We start from the raw sequence: 24,263 nt of genomic DNA, 5'->3' as shown, positions 1-24,263 counted from the left end.
TGGTGGATGCCGCGTGACTGTTGCTTTGACGGGTTGTCATTGTTGTAGATCACTGTCGATGCCAGTTTCCACGGCGTCCAGTAGCCACTTTTGTTTCTATTATTTGGCATGCAGTCTGGAAGACGGATTACCTTGCGTTTCTTTTCTTCTCTTGGCGGATGCATATTCCTTTCTGATATTTGTAGTGGAAACCCACAGCATATATTCACGCCAGCACACCTCGCCGATGAAGGCAACTTTTGGAGGGCGTAAATCAGGAGCTCTTGATAAGTCAACAAAAAAAAAAAAAAAAAAAAAAAAAAAGGTGCTGTTGGCTCCCTTCCTGTTTTTTTTTTTTTTGTTATGTCGCCAGCCCAATTTTCAAACTACCTTTCTGTTGTGACAAAGATGCTTCCTTAAGCCCTTTAAACTACTGTAATGGTACGAAAATGCAGTAATTAACTCAGTTTTATAAAAAAAAAAGAAAAAAAAAATAAAAAAAAGGTGCTGCTGGCTCCCTTCCTGTTTTTTTTTTGTTATGTCGCCAGCCCAATTTTCAAACTACCTTTCTGTTGTGACAAAGACGCTTCCTTAAGCCTTTTAAACTACTGTAATGGTACGAAAATGCAGTAATTAACTCAGTTTGAGGGAGAATGTGCTAACCAAGTTTGCCAAGACGACTTTGAAAACGACAAAACAGTACGAATCGGAAGGTGATTTCTGAAATACGTCACCGCCTTTTGTTGTGTAGGAGTGTAGAGTTCCAAATTTGATGTGTAACCACGAATTTATTCCTTAGTCGTCTCGTCTCGTCTCGTCTCGTCCCGCAGACGTTTGTCGTGCTTGCGCTGTCATATGGACCACGACCCGAGCGGCAGCGAGCGGCAGTCGAGCAAAGTCGGGACAAGTCGGGTCGGGACAAGTCGGGACGCGGACAGGGACAGGGATAGGAATGGTGCGAATGCACTGCAAACTACGCAGACACCTGGTGTGAGGCGCGGCGAGGCGAGGCGAGGCGAGGCGAGGAAGCCCACATCGCTACCAGTGGGCCCTCCAGCACGACACTGCCACACCCCGCACAGGCCCTCCGCTGTACACCAGGGACAAGATGCGTCCTCCGCTAGTGTCGAAGGCTGCACGCACCCAGCGAATGACAGGGGGTGCAACGAGCAGCAGTGCGTCTCACAAACGCGGCGGTGCGCCCGCCAATTCGGCCGTCACTCTGCTGGGACGCCGGGCGCGCCTCCCCGCGCCGTCCTCGAGGAACTGGCGGTTGCGGAAGGAAGCGCTTACGTCAAATGCGGCCGAAAACTAACATTTTGTGTGTTGGGAGAAAAGCCGATCGCGAATTCTGCCGTGCTCCTACATTAGATGAGCGCCAACGGCCATACCATGATGAATACACCTGTTCTCGTCCGATCACCGAAGTTAAGCATCATCGGGCCCGGCTAGTACTTGGATGGGTGACCGCCTGGGAAACCCGGGTGCTGTTGGCTCCCTTCCTGTTTTTTTTTTGTTATGTCGCCAGCCCAATTTTCAAACTACCTTTCTGTTGTGACAAAGATGCTTCCTTAAGCCTTTTAAACTACTGTAATGGTACGAAAATGCAGTAATTAACTCAGTTTGAGGGAGAATGTGCTAACCAAGTTTGCCAAGAAGACTTTGAAAACGACAAAACAGTACGAATCGGCAGGTGATTTCTGAAATACGTCACCGCCTATTGTTGTGTAGGAGTGTAGAGTTCCAAATTTGATTTGTAACCACGAATTTATTCCTTAGTCGTCTCGTCTCGTCTCGACTCGTCTCGTCCCGCAGACGTTTGTCGTGCTTGCGCTGTCATATGGACCACGACCCGAGCGGCAGCGAGCGGCAGTCGAGCAAAGTCGGGACAAGTCGGGTCGGGACAAGTCGGGACGCGGACAGGGACAGGGATAGGAATGGTGCGAATGCACTGCAAACTACGCAGACACCTGGTGTGAGGCGAGGCGAGGCGAGGCGAGGCGAGGAAGCCCACATCACTACAAGTGGGCCCTCCAGCACGACACTGCCACACCCCGCACAGGCCCTCCGCTGTACACCAGGGACAAGATGCGTCCTCCGCTAGTGTCGAAGGCTGCACGCAACCAGCGAATGACAGGGGGTGCAACGAGCAGCAGTGCGTCTCACACACGCGGCGGTGCGCCCGCCAATTCGGCCGTCACTCTGCTGGGACGCCGGGCGCGCCTCCCCGCGCCGTCCTCGAGGAACTGGCGGTTGCGGAATTAAGCGCTATCGTCAAATGCGGCCGAAAACTAACATTTTGTGTGTTGGGAGAAAAGCCGAAAGCGAATTCTGCCGTGCTCCTACATTAGATGAGCGCCTACGGCCATACCATGATGAATACACCGGTTCTCGTCCGATCACCGAAGTTAAGCATCATCGGGCCCGGCTAGTACTTGGATGGGTGACCGCCTGGGAAACCCGGGTGCTGTTGGCTCCCTTCCTGTTTTTTTTTTGTTATGTCGCCAGCCCAATTTTCAAACTACCTTTCTGTTGTGACAAAGATGCTTCCTTAAGCCCTTTAAACTACTGTAATGGTACGAAAATGCAGTAATTAACTCAGTTTGAGGGAGAATGTGCTAACCAAGTTTGCCAAGAAGACTTTGAAAACGACAAAATAGTACGAATCGGCAGGTGATTTCTGAAATGCGTCACCGCCTATTGTTGTGTAGGAGTGTAGAGTTCCAAATTTGATTTGTAACCACGAATTTATTCCTTAGTCGTCTCGTCTCGTCTCGTCTCGTCTCGTCCCGCAGATGTTTGTCGTGCTTGCGCTGTCATATGGACCACGACCCGAGCGGCAGTCGAGCAAAGTCGGGACAAGTCGGGACGGGGACAGGGACAGGGATAGGAATGGTGCGAATGCACTGCAAACTACGCAGACACCTGGTGTGAGGCGAGGCGAGGCGAGGCGAGGCGAGGAAGCCCACATCGCTACCAGTGGGCCCTCCAGCACGACACTGCCACACCCCGCACAGGCCCTCCGCTGAACACCAGGGACAAGATGCGTCCTCCGCTAGTGTCGAAGGCTGCACGCACCCAGCGAATGACAGGGGGTGCAACGAGCAGCAGTGCGTCTCACACACGCGGCGGTGCGCCCGCCAATTCGGCCGTCACTCTGCTGGGACGCCGGGCGCGCCTCCCCGCGCCGTCCTCGAGGAACTGGCGGTTGCGAAAGGAAGCGCTTTCGTCAAATGCGGCCGAAAACTAACAATTTGTGTGTTGGGAGAAAAGCCGAACGCGAATTCTGCCGTGCTCCTACATTAGATGAGCGCCAACGGCCATACCATGATGAATACACCGGTTCTCGTCCGATCACCGAAGTTAAGCATCATCGGGCCCGGCTAGTACTTGGATGGGTGACCGCCTGGGAAACCCGGGTGCTGTTGGCTCCCTTCCTGTTTTTTTTTTTGTTATGTCGCCAGCCCAATTTTCAAACTACCTTTCTGTTGTGACAAAGATGCTTCCTTAAGCCCTTTAAACTACTGTAATGGTACGAAAATGCAGTAATTAACTCAGTTTGAGGGAGAATGTGCTAACCAAGTTTGCCAAGAAGACTTCGAAATCGACAAAATAGTACGAATCGGCAGGTGATTTCTGAAATACGTCACCGCCTATTGTTGTGTAGGAGTGTAGAGTTCCAAATTTGATTTGTAACCACGAATTTATTCCTTAGTCGTCTCGTCTCGTCTCGTCTCGTCCCGCAGACGTTTGTCGTGCTTGCGCTGTCATATGGACCACGACCCGAGTGGCAGCGAGCGGCAGTCGAGCAAAGTCGGGACAAGTCGGGACGGGGACAGGGACAGGGATAGGAATGGTGCGAATGCACTGCAAACTACGCAGACACCTGGTGTGAGGCGAGGCTAGGCGAGGCGAGGCGAGGCGAGGCGAGGCGAGGCGAGGCGAGGCGAGGCGAGGAAGCCCACATCGCTACCAGTGGGCCCTCCAGCACGACACTGCCACACCCCGCACAGGCCCTCCGCTGAACACCAGGGACAAGATGCGTCCTCCGCTAGTGTCGAAGGCTGAACGCGCCCAGCGAATGACAGGGGGTGCAACGAGCAGCAGTGCGTCTCACACACGCGGCGGTGCGCCCGCCAATTCGGCCGTCACTCTGCTGGGACGCCGGGCGCGCCTCCCCACGCCGTCCTCGAGGAACTGGCGGTTGCGGAAGGAAGCGCTTTCGTCAAATGCGGCCGAAAACTAACATTTTGTGTGTTGTGAGAAAAGCCGAACGCGAATTCTGCCGTGCTCCTACATTAGATGAGCGCCAACGGCCATACCATGATGAATACACCTGTTCTCGTCCGATCACCGAAGTTAAGCATCATCGGGCCCGGCTAGTACTTGGATGGGTGACCGCCTGGGAAACCCGGGTGCTGTTGGCTCCCTTCCTGTTTTTTTTTTGTTATGTCGCCAGCCCAATTTTCAAACTACCTTTCTGTTGTGACAAAGATGCTTCCTTAAGCCTTTTAAACTACTGTAATGGTACGAAAATGCAGTAATTAACTCAGTTTGAGGGAGAATGTGCTAACCAAGTTTGCCAAGAAGACTTTGAAAACGACAAAACAGTACGAATCGGCCGGTGATTTCTGAAATACGTCACCGCCTATTGTTGTGTAGGAGTGTAGAGTTCCAAATTTGATTTGTAACCACGAATTTATTCCTTAGTCGTCTCGTCTCGTCTCGACTCGTCTCGTCCCGCAGACGTTTGTCGTGCTTGCGCTGTCATATGGACCACGACCCGAGCGGCAGCGAGCGGCAGTCGAGCAAAGTCGGGACAAGTCGGGTCGGGACAAGTCGGGACGCGGACAGGGACAGGGATAGGAATGTTGCGAATGCACTGCAAACTACGCAGACACCTGGTGTGAGGCGAGACGAATCGAGGCGAGGCGAGGAAGCCCACATCGCTACAAGTGGGCCCTCCAGCACGACACTGCCACACCCCGCACAGGCCCTCCGCTGTACACCAGGGACAAGATGCGTCCTCCGCTAGTGTCGAAGGCTGCACGCACCCAGCGAATGACAGGGGGTGCAACGAGCAGCAGTGCGTCTCACACACGCGGCGGTGCGCCCGCCAATTCGGCCGTCACTCTGCTGGGACGCCGGGCGCGCCTCCCCGCGCCGTCCTCGAGGAACTGGCGGTTGCGGAATTAAGCGCTATCGTCAAATGCGGCCGAAAACTAACATTTTGTGTGTTGGGAGAAAAGCCGAACGCGAATTCTGCCGTGCTCCTACATTAGTTGAGCGCCAACGGCCATACCATGATGAATACACCGGTTCTCGTCCGATCACCGAAGTTAAGCATCATCGGGCCCGGATAGTACTTGGATGGGTGACCGCCTGGGAAACCCGGGTGCTGTTGGCTCCCTTCCTGTTTTTTTTTGTTATGTCGCCAGCCCAATTTTCAAACTACCTTTCTGTTGTGACAAAGATGCTTCCTTAAGCCCTTTAAACTACTGTAATGGTACGAAAATGCAGTAATTAACTCAGTTTGAGGGAGAATGTGCTAACCAAGTTTGCCAAGAAGACTTTGAAAACGACAAAATAGTACGAATCGGCAGGTGATTTCTGAAATGCGTCAAAGCCTATTGTTGTGTAGGAGTGTAGAGTTCCAAATTTGATTTGTAACCACGAATTTATTCCTTAGTCGTCTCGTCTCGTCTCGTCTCGTCTCGTCCCGCAGATGTTTGTCGTGCTTGCGCTCTCATATGGACCACGACCCGAGCGGCAGTCGAGCAAAGTCGGGACAAGTCGGGACGGGGACAGGGACAGGGATAGGAATGGTGCGAATGCACTGCAAACTACGCAGACACCTGGTGTGAGGCGTGGCGAGGCGAGGCGAGGCGAGGCGAGGCGAGGCGAGGCGAGGAAGCCCACATCGCTACCAGTGGGCCCTGCAGCACGACACTGCCACACCCCGCACAGGCCCTCCGCTGAACACCAGGGACAAGATGCGTCCTCCGCTAGTGTCGAAGGCTGAACGCGCCCAGCGAATGACAGGGGGTGCAACGAGCAGCAGTGCGTCTCACACACGCGGCGGTGCGCCCGCCAATTCGGCCGTCACTCTGCTGGGACGCCGGGCGCGCCTCCCCGCGCCGTCCTCGAGGAACTGGCGGTTGCGGAATTAAGCGCTATCGTCAAATGCGGCCGAAAACTAACATTTTGTGTGTTGGGAGAAAAGCCGAAAGCGAATTCTGCCGTGCTCCTACATTAGATGAGCGCCTACGGCCATACCATGATGAATACACCGGTTCTCGTCCGATCACCGAAGTTAAGCATCATCGGGCCCGGCTAGTACTTGGATGGGTGACCGCCTGGGAAACCCGGGTGCTGTTGGCTCCCTTCCTGTTTTTTTTTTGTTATGTCGCCAGCCCAATTTTCAAACTACCTTTCTGTTGTGACAAAGATGCTTCCTTAAGCCCTTTAAACTACTGTAATGGTACGAAAATGCAGTAATTAACTCAGTTTGAGGGAGAATGTGCTAACCAAGTTTGCCAAGAAGACTTTGAAAACGACAAAATAGTACGAATCGGCAGGTGATTTCTGAAATGCGTCACCGCCTATTGTTGTGTAGGAGTGTAGAGTTCCAAATTTGATTTGTAACCACGAATTTATTCCTTAGTCGTCTCGTCTCGTCTCGTCTCGTCTCGTCCCGCAGATGTTTGTCGTGCTTGCGCTGTCATATGGACCACGACCCGAGCGGCAGTCGAGCAAAGTCGGGACAAGTCGGGACGGGGACAGGGACAGGGATAGGAATGGTGCGAATGCACTGCAAACTACGCAGACACCTGGTGTGAGGCGAGGCGAGGCGAGGCGAGGCGAGGAAGCCCACATCGCTACCAGTGGGCCCTCCAGCACGACACTGCCACACCCCGCACAGGCCCTCCGCTGAACACCAGGGACAAGATGCGTCCTCCGCTAGTGTCGAAGGCTGCACGCACCCAGCGAATGACAGGGGGTGCAACGAGCAGCAGTGCGTCTCACACACGCGGCGGTGCGCCCGCCAATTCGGCCGTCACTCTGCTGGGACGCCGGGCGCGCCTCCCCGCGCCGTCCTCGAGGAACTGGCGGTTGCGAAAGGAAGCGCTTTCGTCAAATGCGGCCGAAAACTAACAATTTGTGTGTTGGGAGAAAAGCCGAACGCGAATTCTGCCGTGCTCCTACATTAGATGAGCGCCAACGGCCATACCATGATGAATACACCGGTTCTCGTCCGATCACCGAAGTTAAGCATCATCGGGCCCGGCTAGTACTTGGATGGGTGACCGCCTGGGAAACCCGGGTGCTGTTGGCTCCCTTCCTGTTTTTTTTTTTGTTATGTCGCCAGCCCAATTTTCAAACTACCTTTCTGTTGTGACAAAGATGCTTCCTTAAGCCCTTTAAACTACTGTAATGGTACGAAAATGCAGTAATTAACTCAGTTTGAGGGAGAATGTGCTAACCAAGTTTGCCAAGAAGACTTCGAAATCGACAAAATAGTACGAATCGGCAGGTGATTTCTGAAATACGTCACCGCCTATTGTTGTGTAGGAGTGTAGAGTTCCAAATTTGATTTGTAACCACGAATTTATTCCTTAGTCGTCTCGTCTCGTCTCGTCTCGTCCCGCAGACGTTTGTCGTGCTTGCGCTGTCATATGGACCACGACCCGAGTGGCAGCGAGCGGCAGTCGAGCAAAGTCGGGACAAGTCGGGACGGGGACAGGGACAGGGATAGGAATGGTGCGAATGCACTGCAAACTACGCAGACACCTGGTGTGAGGCGAGGCTAGGCGAGGCGAGGCGAGGCGAGGCGAGGCGAGGCGAGGCGAGGCGAGGCGAGGCGAGGAAGCCCACATCGCTACCAGTGGGCCCTCCAGCACGACACTGCCACACCCCGCACAGGCCCTCCGCTGAACACCAGGGACAAGATGCGTCCTCCGCTAGTGTCGAAGGCTGAACGCGCCCAGCGAATGACAGGGGGTGCAACGAGCAGCAGTGCGTCTCACACACGCGGCGGTGCGCCCGCCAATTCGGCCGTCACTCTGCTGGGACGCCGGGCGCGCCTCCCCACGCCGTCCTCGAGGAACTGGCGGTTGCGGAAGGAAGCGCTTTCGTCAAATGCGGCCGAAAACTAACATTTTGTGTGTTGTGAGAAAAGCCGAACGCGAATTCTGCCGTGCTCCTACATTAGATGAGCGCCAACGGCCATACCATGATGAATACACCTGTTCTCGTCCGATCACCGAAGTTAAGCATCATCGGGCCCGGCTAGTACTTGGATGGGTGACCGCCTGGGAAACCCGGGTGCTGTTGGCTCCCTTCCTGTTTTTTTTTTGTTATGTCGCCAGCCCAATTTTCAAACTACCTTTCTGTTGTGACAAAGATGCTTCCTTAAGCCTTTTAAACTACTGTAATGGTACGAAAATGCAGTAATTAACTCAGTTTGAGGGAGAATGTGCTAACCAAGTTTGCCAAGAAGACTTTGAAAACGACAAAACAGTACGAATCGGCCGGTGATTTCTGAAATACGTCACCGCCTATTGTTGTGTAGGAGTGTAGAGTTCCAAATTTGATTTGTAACCACGAATTTATTCCTTAGTCGTCTCGTCTCGTCTCGACTCGTCTCGTCCCGCAGACGTTTGTCGTGCTTGCGCTGTCATATGGACCACGACCCGAGCGGCAGCGAGCGGCAGTCGAGCAAAGTCGGGACAAGTCGGGTCGGGACAAGTCGGGACGCGGACAGGGACAGGGATAGGAATGTTGCGAATGCACTGCAAACTACGCAGACACCTGGTGTGAGGCGAGACGAATCGAGGCGAGGCGAGGAAGCCCACATCGCTACAAGTGGGCCCTCCAGCACGACACTGCCACACCCCGCACAGGCCCTCCGCTGTACACCAGGGACAAGATGCGTCCTCCGCTAGTGTCGAAGGCTGCACGCACCCAGCGAATGACAGGGGGTGCAACGAGCAGCAGTGCGTCTCACACACGCGGCGGTGCGCCCGCCAATTCGGCCGTCACTCTGCTGGGACGCCGGGCGCGCCTCCCCGCGCCGTCCTCGAGGAACTGGCGGTTGCGGAATTAAGCGCTATCGTCAAATGCGGCCGAAAACTAACATTTTGTGTGTTGGGAGAAAAGCCGAACGCGAATTCTGCCGTGCTCCTACATTAGTTGAGCGCCAACGGCCATACCATGATGAATACACCGGTTCTCGTCCGATCACCGAAGTTAAGCATCATCGGGCCCGGATAGTACTTGGATGGGTGACCGCCTGGGAAACCCGGGTGCTGTTGGCTCCCTTCCTGTTTTTTTTTTGTTATGTCGCCAGCCCAATTTTCAAACTACCTTTCTGTTGTGACAAAGATGCTTCCTTAAGCCCTTTAAACTACTGTAATGGTACGAAAATGCAGTAATTAACTCAGTTTGAGGGAGAATGTGCTAACCAAGTTTGCCAAGAAGACTTTGAAAACGACAAAATAGTACGAATCGGCAGGTGATTTCTGAAATGCGTCACCGCCTATTGTTGTGTAGGAGTGTAGAGTTCCAAATTTGATTTGTAACCACGAATTTATTCCTTAGTCGTCTCGTCTCGTCTCGTCTCGTCTCGTCCCGCAGATGTTTGTCGTGCTTGCGCTCTCATATGGACCACGACCCGAGCGGCAGTCGAGCAAAGTCGGGACAAGTCGGGACGGGGACAGGGACAGGGATAGGAATGGTGCGAATGCACTGCAAACTACGCAGACACCTGGTGTGAGGCGTGGCGAGGCGAGGCGAGGCGAGGCGAGGCGAGGCGAGGCGAGGAAGCCCACATCGCTACCAGTGGGCCCTGCAGCACGACACTGCCACACCCCGCACAGGCCCTCCGCTGAACACCAGGGACAAGATGCGTCCTCCGCTAGTGTCGAAGGCTGAACGCGCCCAGCGAATGACAGGGGGTGCAACGAGCAGCAGTGCGTCTCACACACGCGGCGGTGCGCCCGCCAATTCGGCCGTCACTCTGCTGGGACGCCGGGCGCGCCTCCCCGCGCCGTCCTCGAGGAACTGGCGGTTGCGGAAGGAAGCGCTTTCGTCAAATGCGGCCGAAAACTAACAATTTGTGTGTTGTGAGAAAAGCCGAACGCGAATTCTGCCGTGCTCCTACAATAGATGAGCGCCAACGGCCATACCATGATGAATACACCTGTCCTCGTCCGATCACCGAAGTTAAGCATCATCGGGCCCGGCTAGTACTTGGATGGGTGACCGCCTGGGAAACCCGGGTGCTGTTGGCTCCCTTCCTGTTTTTTTTTTTTGTTATGTCGCCAGCCCAATTTTCAAACTACCTTTCTGTTGTGACAAAGATGCTTCCTTAAGCCTTTTAAACTACTGTAATGGTACGAAAATGCAATAATTAACTCAGTTTGAGGGAGAATGTGCTAACCAAGTTTGCCAAGAAGACTTTGAAAACGACAAAATAGTACGAATCGGCAGGTGATTTCTGAAATACGTCACCGCCTATTGTTGTGTAGGAGTGTAGAGTTCCAAAATTGATTTGTAACCACGAATTTATTCCTTAGTCGTCTCGTCTCGTCTCGACTCGTCTCGTCCCGCAGACGTTTGTCGTGCTTGCGCTGTCATATGGACCACGACCCGAGCGGCAGCGAGCGGCAGTCGAGCAAAGTCGGGACAAGTCGGGACGGGGACAGGGACAGGGATAGGAATGGTGCGAATGCACTGCAAACTACGCAGACACCTGGTGTGAGGCGAGGCGAGGCGAGGCGAGGAAGCCCACATCGCTACCAGTGGGCCCTCCAGCACGACACTGCCACACCCCGCACAGGCCCTCCGCTGAACACCAGGGACAAGATGCGTCCTCCGCTAGTGTCGAAGGCTGCACGCACCCAGCGAATGACAGGGGGTGCAACGAGCAGCAGTGCGTCTCACACACGCGGCGGTGCGCCCGCCAATCGGCCGTCACTCTGCTGGGACGCCGGGCGCGCCTCCCCGCGCCGTCCTCGAGGAACTGGCGGTTGCGGAAGGAAGCGCTTTCGTCAAATGCGGCCGAAAACTAACATTTTGTGTGTTGGGAGAAAAGCCGAACGCGAATTCTGCCGTGCTCCTACATTAGATGAGCGCCAACGGCCATACCATGATGAATACACCGGTTCTCGTCCGATCACCGAAGTTAAGCATCATCGGGCCCGGCTAGTACTTGGATGGGTGACCGCCTGGGAAACCCGGGTGCTGCTGGCTCCCTTCCTGTTTTTTTTTGTTATGTCGCCAGCCCAATTTTCAAACTACCTTTCTGTTGTGACAAAGACGCTTCCTTAAGCCTTTTAAACTACTGTAATGGTACGAAAATGCAGTAATTAACTCAGTTTGAGGGAGAATGTGCTAACCAAGTTTGCCAAGACGACTTTGAAAACGACAAAACAGTACGAATCGGAAGGTGATTTCTGAAATACGTCACCGCCTCCTTTTGTTGTGTAGGAGTGTAGAGTTCCAAATTTGATGTGTAACCACGAATTTATTCCTTAGTCGTCTCGTCTCGTCTCGTCTCGTCCCGCAGACGTTTGTCGTGCTTGCGCTGTCATATGGACCACGACCCGAGCGGCAGCGAGCGGCAGTCGAGCAAAGTCGGGACAAGTCGGGACGGGGACAGGGACAGGGATAGGAATGGTGCGAATGCACTGCAAACTACGCAGACACCTGGTGTGAGGCGAGGTGAGGCGAGGCGAGGCGAGGCGAGGCGAGGAAGCCCACATCGCTACCAGTGGGCCCTCCAGCACGACACTGCCACACCCCGCACAGGCCCTCCGCTGAACACCAGGGACAAGATGCGTCCTCCGCTAGTGTCGAAGGCTGCACGCGCCCAGCGAATGACAGGGGGTGCAACGAGCAGCAGTGCGTCTCACACACGCGGCGGTGCGCCCGCCAATTCGGCCGTCACTCTGCTGGGACGCCGGGCGCGCCTCCCCGCGCCGTCCTCGAGGAACTGGCGGTTGCGGAAGGAAGCGCTTTCGTCAAATGCGGCCGAAAACTAACATTTTGTGTGTTGGGAGAAAAGCCGAACGCGAATTCTGCCGTGCTCCTACATTAGATGAGCGCCAACGGCCATACCATGATGAATACACCGGTTCTCGTCCGATCACCGAAGTTAAGAAACATCGGGCCCGGCTAGTACTTGGATGGGTGACCGCCGGGGAACTCGGATGCTATTGGCTCCCTTCCTGTTTTTTTTTTTTTTTTTTGTTATGTCGCCAGCCCAATTTTCAAACTACCTTTCTGTTGTGACAAAGATGCTTCCTTAAGCCTTTTAAACTACTGTAATGGTACGAAAATGCAGTAATTAACTCAGTTTGAGGGAGAATGTGCTAACCAAGTTTGCCAAGAAGACTTTGAAAACGACAAAACAGTACGAATCGGCAGGTGATTTCTGAAATACGTCACCGCCTATTGTTGTGTAGGTGTGTAGAGTTCCAAATTTGATTTGTAACCACGAATTTATTCCTTAGTCGTCTCGTCTCGTCTCGTCTCGTCTCGTCCCGCAGACGTTTGTCGTGCTTGCGCTGTCATATGGACCACGACTCAAGCGGCAGCGAGCGCCAGTCGAGCAAAGTCGGGACAAGTCGGGACGGGGACAGGGACAGGGATAGGAATGGTGCGAATGCACTGCAAACTACGCAGACACCTGGTGTGAGTCGAGGCGAGGCGAGGCGAGGCGAGGCGAGGAAGCCCACATCGCTACCAGTGGGCCCTCCAGCACGACACTGCCACACCCCGCACAGGCCCTCCGCTGAACACCAGGGACACGATGCGTCCTCCGCTAGTGTCGAAGGCTGCACGCACCCAGCGAATGACAGGGGGTGCAACGAGCAGCAGTGCGTCTCACACACGCGGCGGTGCGCCCGCCAATCGGCCGTCACTCTGCTGGGACGCCGGGCGCGCCTCCCCGCGCCGTCCTCGAGGAACTGGCGGTTGCGGAAGGAAGCGCTTTCGTCAAATGCGGCCGAAAACTAACATTTTGTGTGTTGGGAGAAAAGCCGAACGCGAATTCTGCCGTGCTCCTACATTAGATGAGCGCCAACGGCCATACCATGATGAATACACCGGTTCTCGTCCGATCACCGAAGTTAAGCATCATCGGGCCCGGCTAGTACTTGGATGGGTGACCGCCTGGGAAACCCGGGTGCTGCTGGCTCCCTTCCTGTTTTTTTTTGTTATGTCGCCAGCCCAATTTTCAAACTACCTTTCTGTTGTGACAAAGATGCTTCCTTAAGCCTTTTAAACTACTGTAATGGTACGAAAATGCAGTATTTAACTCAGTTTGAGGGCGAATGTGCTAACCAAGTTTGCCAAGAAGACTTTGAAAACGACAAAATAGTACGAATCGGCAGGGGTTTTTTGAAATACGTCACCGCCTATTGTTGTGTAGGAGTGTAGAGTTCCAAATTTGATGTGTAACCACGAATTTATTCCTTAGTCGTCTCGTCTCGTCTCGGCTCGTCCCGCAGACGTTTGTCGTGCTTGCGCTGTCATATGGACCACGACCCGAGCGTCAGCGAGCGGCAGTCGAGCAAAGTCGGGACAAGTCGGGACGGGGACAGGGACAGGGATAGGAATGGTGCGAATGCACTGCAAACTACGCAGACACCTGGTGTGAGGCGAGGCGAGGCGAGGCGAGGAAGCCCACATCGCTACCAGTGGGCCCTCCAGCACGACACTGCCACAACCCGCACAGGCCCTCCGCTGAACACCAGGGACAAGATGCGTCCTCCGCTAGTGTCGAAGGCTGCACGCACCCAGCGAATGACAGGGGGTGCAACGAGCAGCAGTGCGTCTCACACACGCGGCGGTGCGCCCGCCAATCGGCCGTCACTCTGCTGGGACGCCGGGCGCGCCTCCCCGCGCCGTCCTCGAGGAACTGGCGGTTGCGGAAGGAAGCGCTTTCGTCAAATGCGGCCGAAAACTAACATTTTGTGTGTTGGGAGAAAAGCCGAACGCGAATTCTGCCGTGCTCCTACATTAGATGAGCGCCAACGGCCATACCATGATGAATACACCGGTTCTCGTCCGATCACCGAAGTTAAGCATCATCGGGCCCGGCTAGTACTTGGATGGGTGACCGCCTGGGAAACCCGGGTGCTGCTGGCTCCCTTCCTGTTTTTTTTTTGTTATGTCGCCAGCCCAATTTTCAAACTACCTTTCTGTTGTGACAAAGACGCTTCCTTAAGCCTTTTAAACTACTGTAATGGTACGAAAATGCAGTAATTAACTCAGTTTGAGGGCGAATGTGCTAACCAAGTTTGCCAAGAAGACTTTGAAAACGACAAAATAGTACGAATCGGCAGGTGTTTTTTGAAATACGTCACCGCCTTTTGTTGTGTAGGAGTGTAGAGTTCCAAATTTGATGTGTAACCACGAATTTATTCCTTAGTCGTCTCGTCTCGTCTCGTCTCGTCCCGCAGACGTTTGTCGTGCTTGCGCTGTCATATGGACCACGACCCGAGCGGCAGCGAGCGGCAGTCGAGCAAAGTCGGGACAAGTCGGGACGGGGACAGGGACAGGGATAGGAATGGTGCGAATGCACTGCAAACTACGCAGACACCTGGTGTGAGGCGAGGTGAGGCGAGGCGAGGCGAGGCGAGGCGAGGAAGCCCACATCGCTACCAGTGGGCCCTCCAGCACGACACTGCCACACCCCGCACAGGCCCTCCGCTGAACACCAGGGACAAGATGCGTCCTCCGCTAGTGTCGAAGGCTGCACGCGCCCAGCGAATGACAGGGGGTGCAACGAGCAGCAGTGCGTCTCACACACGCGGCGGTGCGCCCGCCAATTCGGCCGTCACTCTGCTGGGACGCCGGGCGCGCCTCCCCGCGCCGTCCTCGAGGAACTGGCGGTTGCGGAAGGAAGCGCTTTCGTCAAATGCGGCCGAAAACTAACATTTTGTGTGTTGGGAGAAAAGCCGAACGCGAATTCTGCCGTGCTCCTACATTAGATGAGCGCCAACGGCCATACCATGATGAATACACCGGTTCTCGTCCGATCACCGAAGTTAAGCATCATCGGGCCCGGCTAGTACTTGGATGGGTGACCGCCTGGGAAACCCGGGTGCTGCTGGCTCCCTTCCTGTTTTTTTTTGTTATGTCGCCAGCCCAATTTTCAAACTACCTTTCTGTTGTGACAAAGATGCTTCCTTAAGCCTTTTAAACTACTGTAATGGTACGAAAATGCAGTAATTAACTCAGTTTGAGGGCGAATGTGCTAACCAAGTTTGCCAAGAAGACTTTGAAAACGACAAAATAGTACGAATCGGCAGGGGTTTTTTGAAATACGTCACCGCCTATTGTTGTGTAGGAGTGTAGAGTTCCAAATTTGATGTGTAACCACGAATTTATTCCTTAGTCGTCTCGTCTCGTCTCGTCTCGTCCCGCAGACGTATGTCGTGCTTGCGCTGTCATATGGACCACGACCCGAGCGTCAGCGAGCAGCAGTCGAGCAAAGTCGGGACAAGTCGGGACGGGGACAGGGACAGGGATAGGAATGGTGCGAATGCACTGCAAACTACGCAGACACCTGGTGTGAGGCGAGGCGAGGCGAGGCGAGGAAGCCCACATCGCTACCAGTGGGCCCTCCAGCACGACACTGCCACAACCCGCACAGGCCCTCCGGTGAACACCAGGGACAAGATGCGTCCTCCGCTAGTGTCGAAGGCTGCACGCACCCAGCGAATGACAGGGGGTGCAACGAGCAGCAGTGCGTCTCACACACGCGGCGGTGCGCCCGCCAATCGGCCGTCACTCTGCTGGGACGCCGGGCGCGCCTCCCCGCGCCGTCCTCGAGGAACTGGCGGTTGCGGAAGGAAGCGCTTTCGTCAAATGCGGCCGAAAACTAACATTTTGTGTGTTGGGAGAAAAGCCGAACGCGAATTCTGCCGTGCTCCTACATTAGATGAGCGCCAACGGCCATACCATGATGAATACACCGGTTCTCGTCCGATCACCGAAGTTAAGCATCATCGGGCCCGGCTAGTACTTGGATGGGTGACCGCCTGGGAAACCCGGGTGCTGCTGGCTCCCTTCCTGTTTTTTTTTTGTTATGTCGCCAGCCCAATTTTCAAACTACCTTTCTGTTGTGACAAAGACGCTTCCTTAAGCCTTTTAAACTACTGTAATGGTACGAAAATGCAGTAATTAACTCAGTTTGAGGGCGAATGTGCTAACCAAGTTTGCCAAGAAGACTTTGAAAACGACAAAATAGTACGAATCGGCAGGTGTTTTTTGAAATACGTCACCGCCTATTGTTGTGTAGGAGTGTAGAGTTCCAAATTTGATGTGTAACCACGAATTTATTCCTTAGTCGTCTCGTCTCGTCTCGTCTCGTCCCGCAGACGTTTGTCGTGCTTGCGCTGTCATATGGACCACGACCCGAGCGGCAGCGAGCGGCAGTCGAGCAAAGTCGGGACAAGTCGGGACGGGGACAGGGACAGGGATAGGAATGGTGCGAATGCACTGCAAACTACGCAGACACCTGGTGTGAGGCGAGGTGAGGCGAGGCGAGGCGAGGCGAGGCGAGGAAGCCCACATCGCTACCAGTGGGCCCTCCAGCACGACACTGCCACACCCCGCACAGGCCCTCCGCTGAACACCAGGGACAAGATGCGTCCTCCGCTAGTGTCGAAGGCTGCACGCGCCCAGCGAATGACAGGGGGTGCAACGAGCAGCAGTGCGTCTCACACACGCGGCGGTGCGCCCGCCAATTCGGCCGTCACTCTGCTGGGACGCCGGGCGCGCCTCCCCGCGCCGTCCTCGAGGAACTGGCGGTTGCGGAAGGAAGCGCTTTCGTCAAATGCGGCCGAAAACTAACATTTTGTGTGTTGGGAGAAAAGCCGAACGCGAATTCTGCCGTGCTCCTACATTAGATGAGCGCCAACGGCCATACCATGATGAATACACCGGTTCTCGTCCGATCACCGAAGTTAAGCATCATCGGGCCCGGCTAGTACTTGGATGGGTGACCGCCTGGGAAACCCGGGTGCTGCTGGCTCCCTTCCTGTTTTTTATTGTTATGTCGCCAGCCCAATTTTCAAACTACCTTTCTGTTGTGACAAAGATGCTTCCTTAAGCCTTTTAAACTACTGTAATGGTACGAAAATGCAGTAATTAACTCAGTTTGAGGGCGAATGTGCTAACCAAGTTCGCCAAGAAGACTTTGAAAACGACAAAATAGTACGAATCGGCAGGGGTTTTTTGAAATACGTCACCGCCTATTGTTGTGTAGGAGTGTAGAGTTCCAAATTTGATGTGTAACCACGAATTTATTCCTTAGTCGTCTCGTCTCGTCTCGTCTCGTCCCGCAGACGTTTGTCGTGCTTGCGCTGTCATATGGACCACGACCCGAGCGTCAGCGAGCGGCAGTCGAGCAAAGTCGGGACAAGTCGGGACGGGGACAGGGACAGGGATAGGAATGGTGCGAATGCACTGCAAACTACGCAGACACCTGGTGTGAGGCGAGGCGAGGCGAGGCGAGGAAGCCCACATCGCTACCAGTGGGCCCTCCAGCACGACACTGCCACAACCCGCACAGGCCCTCCGCTGAACACCAGGGACAAGATGCGTCCTCCGCTAGTGTCGAAGGCTGCACGCACCCAGCGAATGACAGGGGGTGCAACGAGCAGCAGTGCGTCTCACACACGCGGCGGTGCGCCCGCCAATCGGCCGTCACTCTGCTGGGACGCCGGGCGCGCCTCCCCGCGCCGTCCTCGAGGAACTGGCGGTTGCGGAAGGAAGCGCTTTCGTCAAATGCGGCCGAAAACTAACATTTTGTGTGTTGGGAGAAAAGCCGAACGCAAATTCTGCCGTGCTCCTACATTAGATGAGCGCCAACGGCCATACCATGATGAATACACCGGTTCTCGTCCGATCACCGAAGTTAAGCATCATCGGGCCCGGCTAGTACTTGGATGGGTGACCGCCTGGGAAACCCGGGTGCTGCTGGCTCCCTTCCTGTTTTTTTTTTGTTATGTCGCCAGCCCAATTTTCAAACTACCTTTCTGTTGTGACAAAGACGCTTCCTTAAGCCTTTTAAACTACTGTAATGGTACGAAAATGCAGTAATTAACTCAGTTTGAGGGCGAATGTGCTAACCAAGTTTGCCAAGAAGACTTTGAAAACGACAAAATAGTACGAATCGGCAGGTGTTTTTTGAAATACGTCACCGCCTATTGTTGTGTAGGAGTGTAGAGTTCCAAATTTGATGTGTAACCACGAATTTATTCCTTAGTCGTCTCGTCTCGTCTCGTCTCGTCCCGCAGACGTTTGTCGTGCTTGCGCTGTCATATGGACCACGACCCGAGCGGCAGCGAGCGGCAGTCGAGCAAAGTCGGGACAAGTCGGGACGGGGACAGGGACAGGGATAGGAATGGTGCGAATGCACTGCAAACTACGCAGACACCTGGTGTGAGGCGAGGTGAGGCGAGGCGAGGCGAGGCGAGGCGAGGAAGCCCACATCGCTACCAGTGGGCCCTCCAGCACGACACTGCCACACCCCGCACAGGCCCTCCGCTGAACACCAGGGACAAGATGCGTCCTCCGCTAGTGTCGAAGGCTGCACGCACCCAGCGAATGACAGGGGGTGCAACGAGCAGCAGTGCGTCTCACACACGCGGCGGTGCGCCCGCCAATCGGCCGTCACTCTGCTGGGACGCCGGGCGCGCCTCCCCGCGCCGTCCTCGAGGAACTGGCGGTTGCGGAAGGAAGCGCTTTCGTCAAATGCGGCCGAAAACTAACATTTTGTGTGTTGGGAGAAAAGCCGAACGCGAATTCTGCCGTGCTCCTACATTAGATGAGCGCCAACGGCCATACCATGATGAATACACCGGTTCTCGTCCGATCACCGAAGTTAAGCATCATCGGGCCCGGCTAGTACTTGGATGGGTGACCGCCTGGGAAACCCGGGTGCTGCTGGCTCCCTTCCTGTTTTTTTTTTGTTATGTCGCCAGCCCAATTTTCAAACTACCTTTCTGTTGTGACAAAGACGCTTCCTTAAGCCTTTTAAACTACTGTAATGGTACGAAAATGCAGTAATTAACTCAGTTTGAGGGCGAATGTGCTAACCAAGTTTGCCAAGAAGACTTTGAAAACGACAAAATAGTACGAATCGGCAGGTGTTTTTTGAAATACGTCACCGCCTATTGTTGTGTAGGAGTGTAGAGTTCCAAATTTGATGTGTAACCACGAATTTATTCCTTAGTCGTCTCGTCTCGTCTCGTCTCGTCCCGCAGACGTTTGTCGTGCTTGCGCTGTCATATGGACCACGACCCGAGCGGCAGCGAGCGGCAGTCGAGCAAAGTCGGGACAAGTCGGGACGGGGACAGGGACAGGGATAGGAATGGTGCGAATGCACTGCAAACTACGCAGACACCTGGTGTGAGGCGAGGTGAGGCGAGGCGAGGCGAGGCGAGGCGAGGAAGCCCACATCGCTACCAGTGGGCCCTCCAGCACGACACTGCCACACCCCGCACAGGCCCTCCGCTGAACACCAGGGACAAGATGCGTCCTCCGCTAGTGTCGAAGGCTGCACGCACCCAGCGAATGACAGGGGGTGCAACGAGCAGCAGTGCGTCTCACACACGCGGCGGTGCGCCCGCCAATCGGCCGTCACTCTGCTGGGACGCCGGGCGCGCCTCCCCGCGCCGTCCTCGAGGAACTGGCGGTTGCGGAAGGAAGCGCTTTCGTCAAATGCGGCCGAAAACTAACATTTTGTGTGTTGGGAGAAAAGCCGAACTCGAATTCTGCCGTGCTCCTACATTAGATGAGCGCCAACGGCCATACCATGATGAATACACCGGTTCTCGTCCGATCACCGAAGTTAAGCATCATCGGGCCCGGCTAGTACTTGGATGGGTGACCGCCTGGGAAACCCCGGTGCTGCTGGCTCCCTTCCTGTTTTTTTTTTGTTATGTCGCCAGCCCAATTTTCAAACTACCTTTCTGTTGTGACAAAGACGCTTCCTTAAGCCTTTTAAACTACTGTAATGGTACGAAAATGCAGTAATTAACTCAGTTTGAGGGCGAATGTGCTAACCAAGTTTGCCAAGAAGACTTTGAAAACGACAAAATAGTACGAATCGGCAGGTGTTTTTTGAAATACGTCACCGCCTATTGTTGTGTAGGAGTGTAGAGTTCCAAATTTGATGTGTAACCACGAATTTATTCCTTAGTCGTCTCGTCTCGTCTCGTCTCGTCCCGCAGACGTTTGTCGTGCTTGCGCTGTCATATGGACCACGACCCGAGCGGCAGCGAGCGGCAGTCGAGCAAAGTCGGGACAAGTCGGGACGGGGACAGGGACAGGGATAGGAATGGTGCGAATGCACTGCAAACTACGCAGACACCTGGTGTGATGCGAGGTGAGGCGAGGCGAGGCGAGGCGAGGCGAGGAAGCCCACATCGCTACCAGTGGGCCCTCCAGCACGACACTGCCACACCCCGCACAGGCCCTCCGCTGAACACCAGGGACAAGATGCGTCCTCCGCTAGTGTCGAAGGCTGCACGCGCCCAGCGAATGACAGGGGGTGCAACGAGCAGCAGTGCGTCTCACACACGCGGCGGTGCGCCCGCCAATTCGGCCGTCACTCTGCTGGGACGCCGGGCGCGCCTCCCCGCGCCGTCCTCGAGGAACTGGCGGTTGCGGAAGGAAGCGCTTTCGTCAAATGCGGCCGAAAACTAACATTTTGTGTGTTGGGAGAAAAGCCGAACGCGAATTCTGCCGTGCTCCTACATTAGATGAGCGCCAACGGCCATACCATGATGAATACACCGGTTCTCGTCCGATCACCGAAGTTAAGCATCATCGGGACCGGCTAGTACTTGGATGGGTGACCGCCTGGGAAACCCGGGTGCTGCTGGCTCCCTTCCTGTTTTTTTTTTGTTATGTCGCCAGCCCAATTTTCAAACTACCTTTCTGTTGTGACAAAGACGCTTCCTTAAGCCTTTTAAACTACTGTAATGGTACGAAAATGCAGTAATTAACTCAGTTTGAGGGCGAATGTGCTAACCAAGTTTGCCAAGAAGACTTTGAAAACGACAAAATAGTACGAATCGGCAGGTGTTTTTTGAAATACGTCACCGCCTTTTGTTGTGTAGGAGTGTAGAGTTCCAAATTTGATGTGTAACCACGAATTTATTCCTTAGTCGTCTCGTCTCGTCTCGTCTCGTCCCGCAGACGTTTGTCGTGCTTGCGCTGTCATATGGACCACGACCCGAGCGGCAGCGAGCGGCAGTCGAGCAAAGTCGGGACAAGTCGGGACGGGGACAGGGACAGGGATAGGAATGGTGCGAATGCACTGCAAACTACGCAGACACCTGGTGTGAGGCGAGGTGAGGCGAGGCGAGGCGAGGCGAGGCGAGGAAGCCCACATCGCTACCAGTGGGCCCTCCAGCACGACACTGCCACACCCCGCACAGGCCCTCCGCTGAACACCAGGGACAAGATGCGTCCTCCGCTAGTGTCGAAGGCTGCACGCGCCCAGCGAATGACAGGGGGTGCAACGAGCAGCAGTGCGTCTCACACACGCGGCGGTGCGCCCGCCAATTCGGCCGTCACTCTGCTGGGACGCCGGGCGCGCCTCCCCGCGCCGTCCTCGAGGAACTGGCGGTTGCGGAAGGAAGCGCTTTCGTCAAATGCGGCCGAAAACTAACATTTTGTGTGTTGGGAGAAAAGCCGAACGCGAATTCTGCCGTGCTCCTACATTAGATGAGCGCCAACGGCCATACCATGATGAATACACCGGTTCTCGTCCGATCACCGAAGTTAAGCATCATCGGGCCCGGCTAGTACTTGGATGGGTGACCGCCTGGGAAACCCGGGTGCTGCTGGCTCCCTTCCTGTTTTTTATTGTTATGTCGCCAGCCCAATTTTCAAACTACCTTTCTGTTGTGACAAAGATGCTTCCTTAAGCCTTTTAAACTACTGTAATGGTACGAAAATGCAGTAATTAACTCAGTTTGAGGGCGAATGTGCTAACCAAGTTCGCCAAGAAGACTTTGAAAACGACAAAATAGTACGAATCGGCAGGGGTTTTTTGAAATACGTCACCGCCTATTGTTGTGTAGGAGTGTAGAGTTCCAAATTTGATGTGTAACCACGAATTTATTCCTTAGTCGTCTCGTCTCGTCTCGTCTCGTCCCGCAGACGTTTGTCGTGCTTGCGCTGTCATATGGACCACGACCCGAGCGTCAGCGAGCGGCAGTCGAGCAAAGTCGGGACAAGTCGGGACGGGGACAGGGACAGGGATAGGAATGGTGCGAATGCACTGCAAACTACGCAGACACCTGGTGTGAGGCGAGGCGAGGCGAGGCGAGGAAGCCCACATCGCTACCAGTGGGCCCTCCAGCACGACACTGCCACAACCCGCACAGGCCCTCCGCTGAACACCAGGGACAAGATGCGTCCTCCGCTAGTGTCGAAGGCTGCACGCACCCAGCGAATGACAGGGGGTGCAACGAGCAGCAGTGCGTCTCACACACGCGGCGGTGCGCCCGCCAATCGGCCGTCACTCTGCTGGGACGCCGGGCGCGCCTCCCCGCGCCGTCCTCGAGGAACTGGCGGTTGCGGAAGGAAGCGCTTTCGTCAAATGCGGCCGAAAACTAACATTTTGTGTGTTGGGAGAAAAGCCGAACGCGAATTCTGCCGTGCTCCTACATTAGATGAGCGCCAACGGCCATACCATGATGAATACACCGGTTCTCGTCCGATCACCGAAGTTAAGCATCATCGGGCCCGGCTAGTACTTGGATGGGTGACCGCCTGGGAAACCCGGGTGCTGCTGGCTCCCTTCCTGTTTTTTTTTTGTTATGTCGCCAGCCCAATTTTCAAACTACCTTTCTGTTGTGACAAAGACGCTTCCTTAAGCCTTTTAAACTACTGTAATGGTACGAAAATGCAGTAATTAACTCAGTTTGAGGGCGAATGTGCTAACCAAGTTTGCCAAGAAGACTTTGAAAACGACAAAATAGTACGAATCGGCAGGTGTTTTTTGAAATACGTCACCGCCTATTGTTGTGTAGGAGTGTAGAGTTCCAAATTTGATGTGTAACCACGAATTTATTCCTTAGTCGTCTCGTCTCGTCTCGTCTCGTCCCGCAGACGTTTGTCGTGCTTGCGCTGTCATATGGACCACGACCCGAGCGGCAGCGAGCGGCAGTCGAGCAAAGTCGGGACAAGTCGGGACGGGGACAGGGACAGGGATAGGAATGGTGCGAATGCACTGCAAACTACGCAGACACCTGGTGTGAGGCGAGGTGAGGCGAGGCGAGGCGAGGCGAGGCGAGGAAGCCCACATCGCTACCAGTGGGCCCTCCAGCACGACACTGCCACACCCCGCACAGGCCCTCCGCTGAACACCAGGGACAAGATGCGTCCTCCGCTAGTGTCGAAGGCTGCACGCACCCAGCGAATGACAGGGGGTGCAACGAGCAGCAGTGCGTCTCACACACGCGGCGGTGCGCCCGCCAATCGGCCGTCACTCTGCTGGGACGCCGGGCGCGCCTCCCCGCGCCGTCCTCGAGGAACTGGCGGTTGCGGAAGGAAGCGCTTTCGTCAAATGCGGCCGAAAACTAACATTTTGTGTGTTGGGAGAAAAGCCGAACGCGAATTCTGCCGTGCTCCTACATTAGATGAGCGCCAACGGCCATACCATGATGAATACACCGGTTCTCGTCCGATCACCGAAGTTAAGCATCATCGGGCCCGGCTAGTACTTGGATGGGTGACCGCCTGGGAAACCCGGGTGCTGCTGGCTCCCTTCCTGTTTTTTTTTTGTTATGTCGCCAGCCCAATTTTCAAACTACCTTTCTGTTGTGACAAAGACGCTTCCTTAAGCCTTTTAAACTACTGTAATGGTACGAAAATGCAGTAATTAACTCAGTTTGAGGGCGAATGTGCTAACCAAGTTTGCCAAGAAGACTTTGAAAACGACAAAATAGTACGAATCGGCAGGTGTTTTTTGAAATACGTCACCGCCTATTGTTGTGTAGGAGTGTAGAGTTCCAAATTTGATGTGTAACCACGAATTTATTCCTTAGTCGTCTCGTCTCGTCTCGTCTCGTCCCGCAGACGTTTGTCGTGCTTGCGCTGTCATATGGACCACGACCCGAGCGGCAGCGAGCGGCAGTCGAGCAAAGTCGGGACAAGTCGGGACGGGGACAGGGACAGGGATAGGAATGGTGCGAATGCACTGCAAACTACGCAGACACCTGGTGTGATGCGAGGTGAGGCGAGGCGAG

At 54.7% G+C, this 24,263-nt stretch overlaps 23 non-coding genes and 1 pseudogene across 23 annotated transcripts; all 24 read left to right on the top strand.

Annotated features, from left to right (window-relative positions):
- Positions 1 to 1,356: 1,356 nt before the first annotated feature.
- Positions 1,357 to 1,475, top strand: LOC126163702 (5S ribosomal RNA). Its single transcript, XR_007535285.1, has one exon. It is a non-coding gene; the product is annotated as a 5S ribosomal RNA (ribosomal RNA).
- An 861-nt stretch (positions 1,476 to 2,336) lies between these two features.
- LOC126164314 (5S ribosomal RNA) lies at positions 2,337 to 2,455 on the top strand. The gene has a single exon (XR_007535433.1). It is a non-coding gene; the product is annotated as a 5S ribosomal RNA (ribosomal RNA).
- Positions 2,456 to 3,291: 836 nt separating this feature from the next.
- Positions 3,292 to 3,410, top strand: LOC126163886 (5S ribosomal RNA). The gene has a single exon (XR_007535309.1). It is a non-coding gene; the product is annotated as a 5S ribosomal RNA (ribosomal RNA).
- An 877-nt stretch (positions 3,411 to 4,287) lies between these two features.
- Positions 4,288 to 4,406, top strand: LOC126163691 (5S ribosomal RNA). The gene has a single exon (XR_007535284.1). It is a non-coding gene; the product is annotated as a 5S ribosomal RNA (ribosomal RNA).
- Positions 4,407 to 5,267: 861 nt separating this feature from the next.
- On the top strand, positions 5,268 to 5,386 carry LOC126164055 (5S ribosomal RNA). The gene has a single exon (XR_007535408.1). It is a non-coding gene; the product is annotated as a 5S ribosomal RNA (ribosomal RNA).
- Positions 5,387 to 6,241: 855 nt separating this feature from the next.
- On the top strand, positions 6,242 to 6,360 carry LOC126164303 (5S ribosomal RNA). Its single transcript, XR_007535432.1, has one exon. It is a non-coding gene; the product is annotated as a 5S ribosomal RNA (ribosomal RNA).
- An 836-nt stretch (positions 6,361 to 7,196) lies between these two features.
- LOC126163826 (5S ribosomal RNA) lies at positions 7,197 to 7,315 on the top strand. Its single transcript, XR_007535297.1, has one exon. It is a non-coding gene; the product is annotated as a 5S ribosomal RNA (ribosomal RNA).
- An 882-nt stretch (positions 7,316 to 8,197) lies between these two features.
- On the top strand, positions 8,198 to 8,316 carry LOC126163680 (5S ribosomal RNA). Its single transcript, XR_007535283.1, has one exon. It is a non-coding gene; the product is annotated as a 5S ribosomal RNA (ribosomal RNA).
- Positions 8,317 to 9,177: 861 nt separating this feature from the next.
- LOC126163939 (5S ribosomal RNA) lies at positions 9,178 to 9,296 on the top strand. The gene has a single exon (XR_007535359.1). It is a non-coding gene; the product is annotated as a 5S ribosomal RNA (ribosomal RNA).
- An 856-nt stretch (positions 9,297 to 10,152) lies between these two features.
- LOC126163949 (5S ribosomal RNA) lies at positions 10,153 to 10,271 on the top strand. The gene has a single exon (XR_007535369.1). It is a non-coding gene; the product is annotated as a 5S ribosomal RNA (ribosomal RNA).
- Positions 10,272 to 11,113: 842 nt separating this feature from the next.
- On the top strand, positions 11,114 to 11,232 carry LOC126163542 (5S ribosomal RNA). The gene has a single exon (XR_007535268.1). It is a non-coding gene; the product is annotated as a 5S ribosomal RNA (ribosomal RNA).
- Positions 11,233 to 12,085: 853 nt separating this feature from the next.
- LOC126164009 (5S ribosomal RNA) lies at positions 12,086 to 12,203 on the top strand (annotated as a pseudogene).
- An 858-nt stretch (positions 12,204 to 13,061) lies between these two features.
- On the top strand, positions 13,062 to 13,180 carry LOC126163531 (5S ribosomal RNA). The gene has a single exon (XR_007535267.1). It is a non-coding gene; the product is annotated as a 5S ribosomal RNA (ribosomal RNA).
- An 834-nt stretch (positions 13,181 to 14,014) lies between these two features.
- LOC126163520 (5S ribosomal RNA) lies at positions 14,015 to 14,133 on the top strand. Its single transcript, XR_007535266.1, has one exon. It is a non-coding gene; the product is annotated as a 5S ribosomal RNA (ribosomal RNA).
- An 851-nt stretch (positions 14,134 to 14,984) lies between these two features.
- Positions 14,985 to 15,103, top strand: LOC126163508 (5S ribosomal RNA). The gene has a single exon (XR_007535264.1). It is a non-coding gene; the product is annotated as a 5S ribosomal RNA (ribosomal RNA).
- An 834-nt stretch (positions 15,104 to 15,937) lies between these two features.
- Positions 15,938 to 16,056, top strand: LOC126163496 (5S ribosomal RNA). The gene has a single exon (XR_007535263.1). It is a non-coding gene; the product is annotated as a 5S ribosomal RNA (ribosomal RNA).
- Positions 16,057 to 16,907: 851 nt separating this feature from the next.
- On the top strand, positions 16,908 to 17,026 carry LOC126163485 (5S ribosomal RNA). Its single transcript, XR_007535262.1, has one exon. It is a non-coding gene; the product is annotated as a 5S ribosomal RNA (ribosomal RNA).
- Positions 17,027 to 17,860: 834 nt separating this feature from the next.
- Positions 17,861 to 17,979, top strand: LOC126163472 (5S ribosomal RNA). Its single transcript, XR_007535259.1, has one exon. It is a non-coding gene; the product is annotated as a 5S ribosomal RNA (ribosomal RNA).
- Positions 17,980 to 18,829: 850 nt separating this feature from the next.
- Positions 18,830 to 18,948, top strand: LOC126163460 (5S ribosomal RNA). The gene has a single exon (XR_007535258.1). It is a non-coding gene; the product is annotated as a 5S ribosomal RNA (ribosomal RNA).
- Positions 18,949 to 19,798: 850 nt separating this feature from the next.
- On the top strand, positions 19,799 to 19,917 carry LOC126163587 (5S ribosomal RNA). Its single transcript, XR_007535272.1, has one exon. It is a non-coding gene; the product is annotated as a 5S ribosomal RNA (ribosomal RNA).
- An 851-nt stretch (positions 19,918 to 20,768) lies between these two features.
- LOC126163963 (5S ribosomal RNA) lies at positions 20,769 to 20,887 on the top strand. The gene has a single exon (XR_007535382.1). It is a non-coding gene; the product is annotated as a 5S ribosomal RNA (ribosomal RNA).
- Positions 20,888 to 21,738: 851 nt separating this feature from the next.
- Positions 21,739 to 21,857, top strand: LOC126163448 (5S ribosomal RNA). The gene has a single exon (XR_007535257.1). It is a non-coding gene; the product is annotated as a 5S ribosomal RNA (ribosomal RNA).
- An 834-nt stretch (positions 21,858 to 22,691) lies between these two features.
- Positions 22,692 to 22,810, top strand: LOC126163436 (5S ribosomal RNA). Its single transcript, XR_007535256.1, has one exon. It is a non-coding gene; the product is annotated as a 5S ribosomal RNA (ribosomal RNA).
- Positions 22,811 to 23,660: 850 nt separating this feature from the next.
- LOC126163425 (5S ribosomal RNA) lies at positions 23,661 to 23,779 on the top strand. Its single transcript, XR_007535255.1, has one exon. It is a non-coding gene; the product is annotated as a 5S ribosomal RNA (ribosomal RNA).
- The last annotated feature ends 484 nt before the right edge of the window (positions 23,780 to 24,263 follow it).

The sequence above is a fragment of the Schistocerca cancellata genome, chromosome 2 (assembly GCF_023864275.1).
Source record: "Schistocerca cancellata isolate TAMUIC-IGC-003103 chromosome 2, iqSchCanc2.1, whole genome shotgun sequence".
NCBI lineage: Eukaryota > Metazoa > Arthropoda > Insecta > Orthoptera > Acrididae > Schistocerca > Schistocerca cancellata.
Note: the sequence above shows the minus strand (reverse complement) of the source record. Positions and strands in the feature narration are given on the sequence as shown.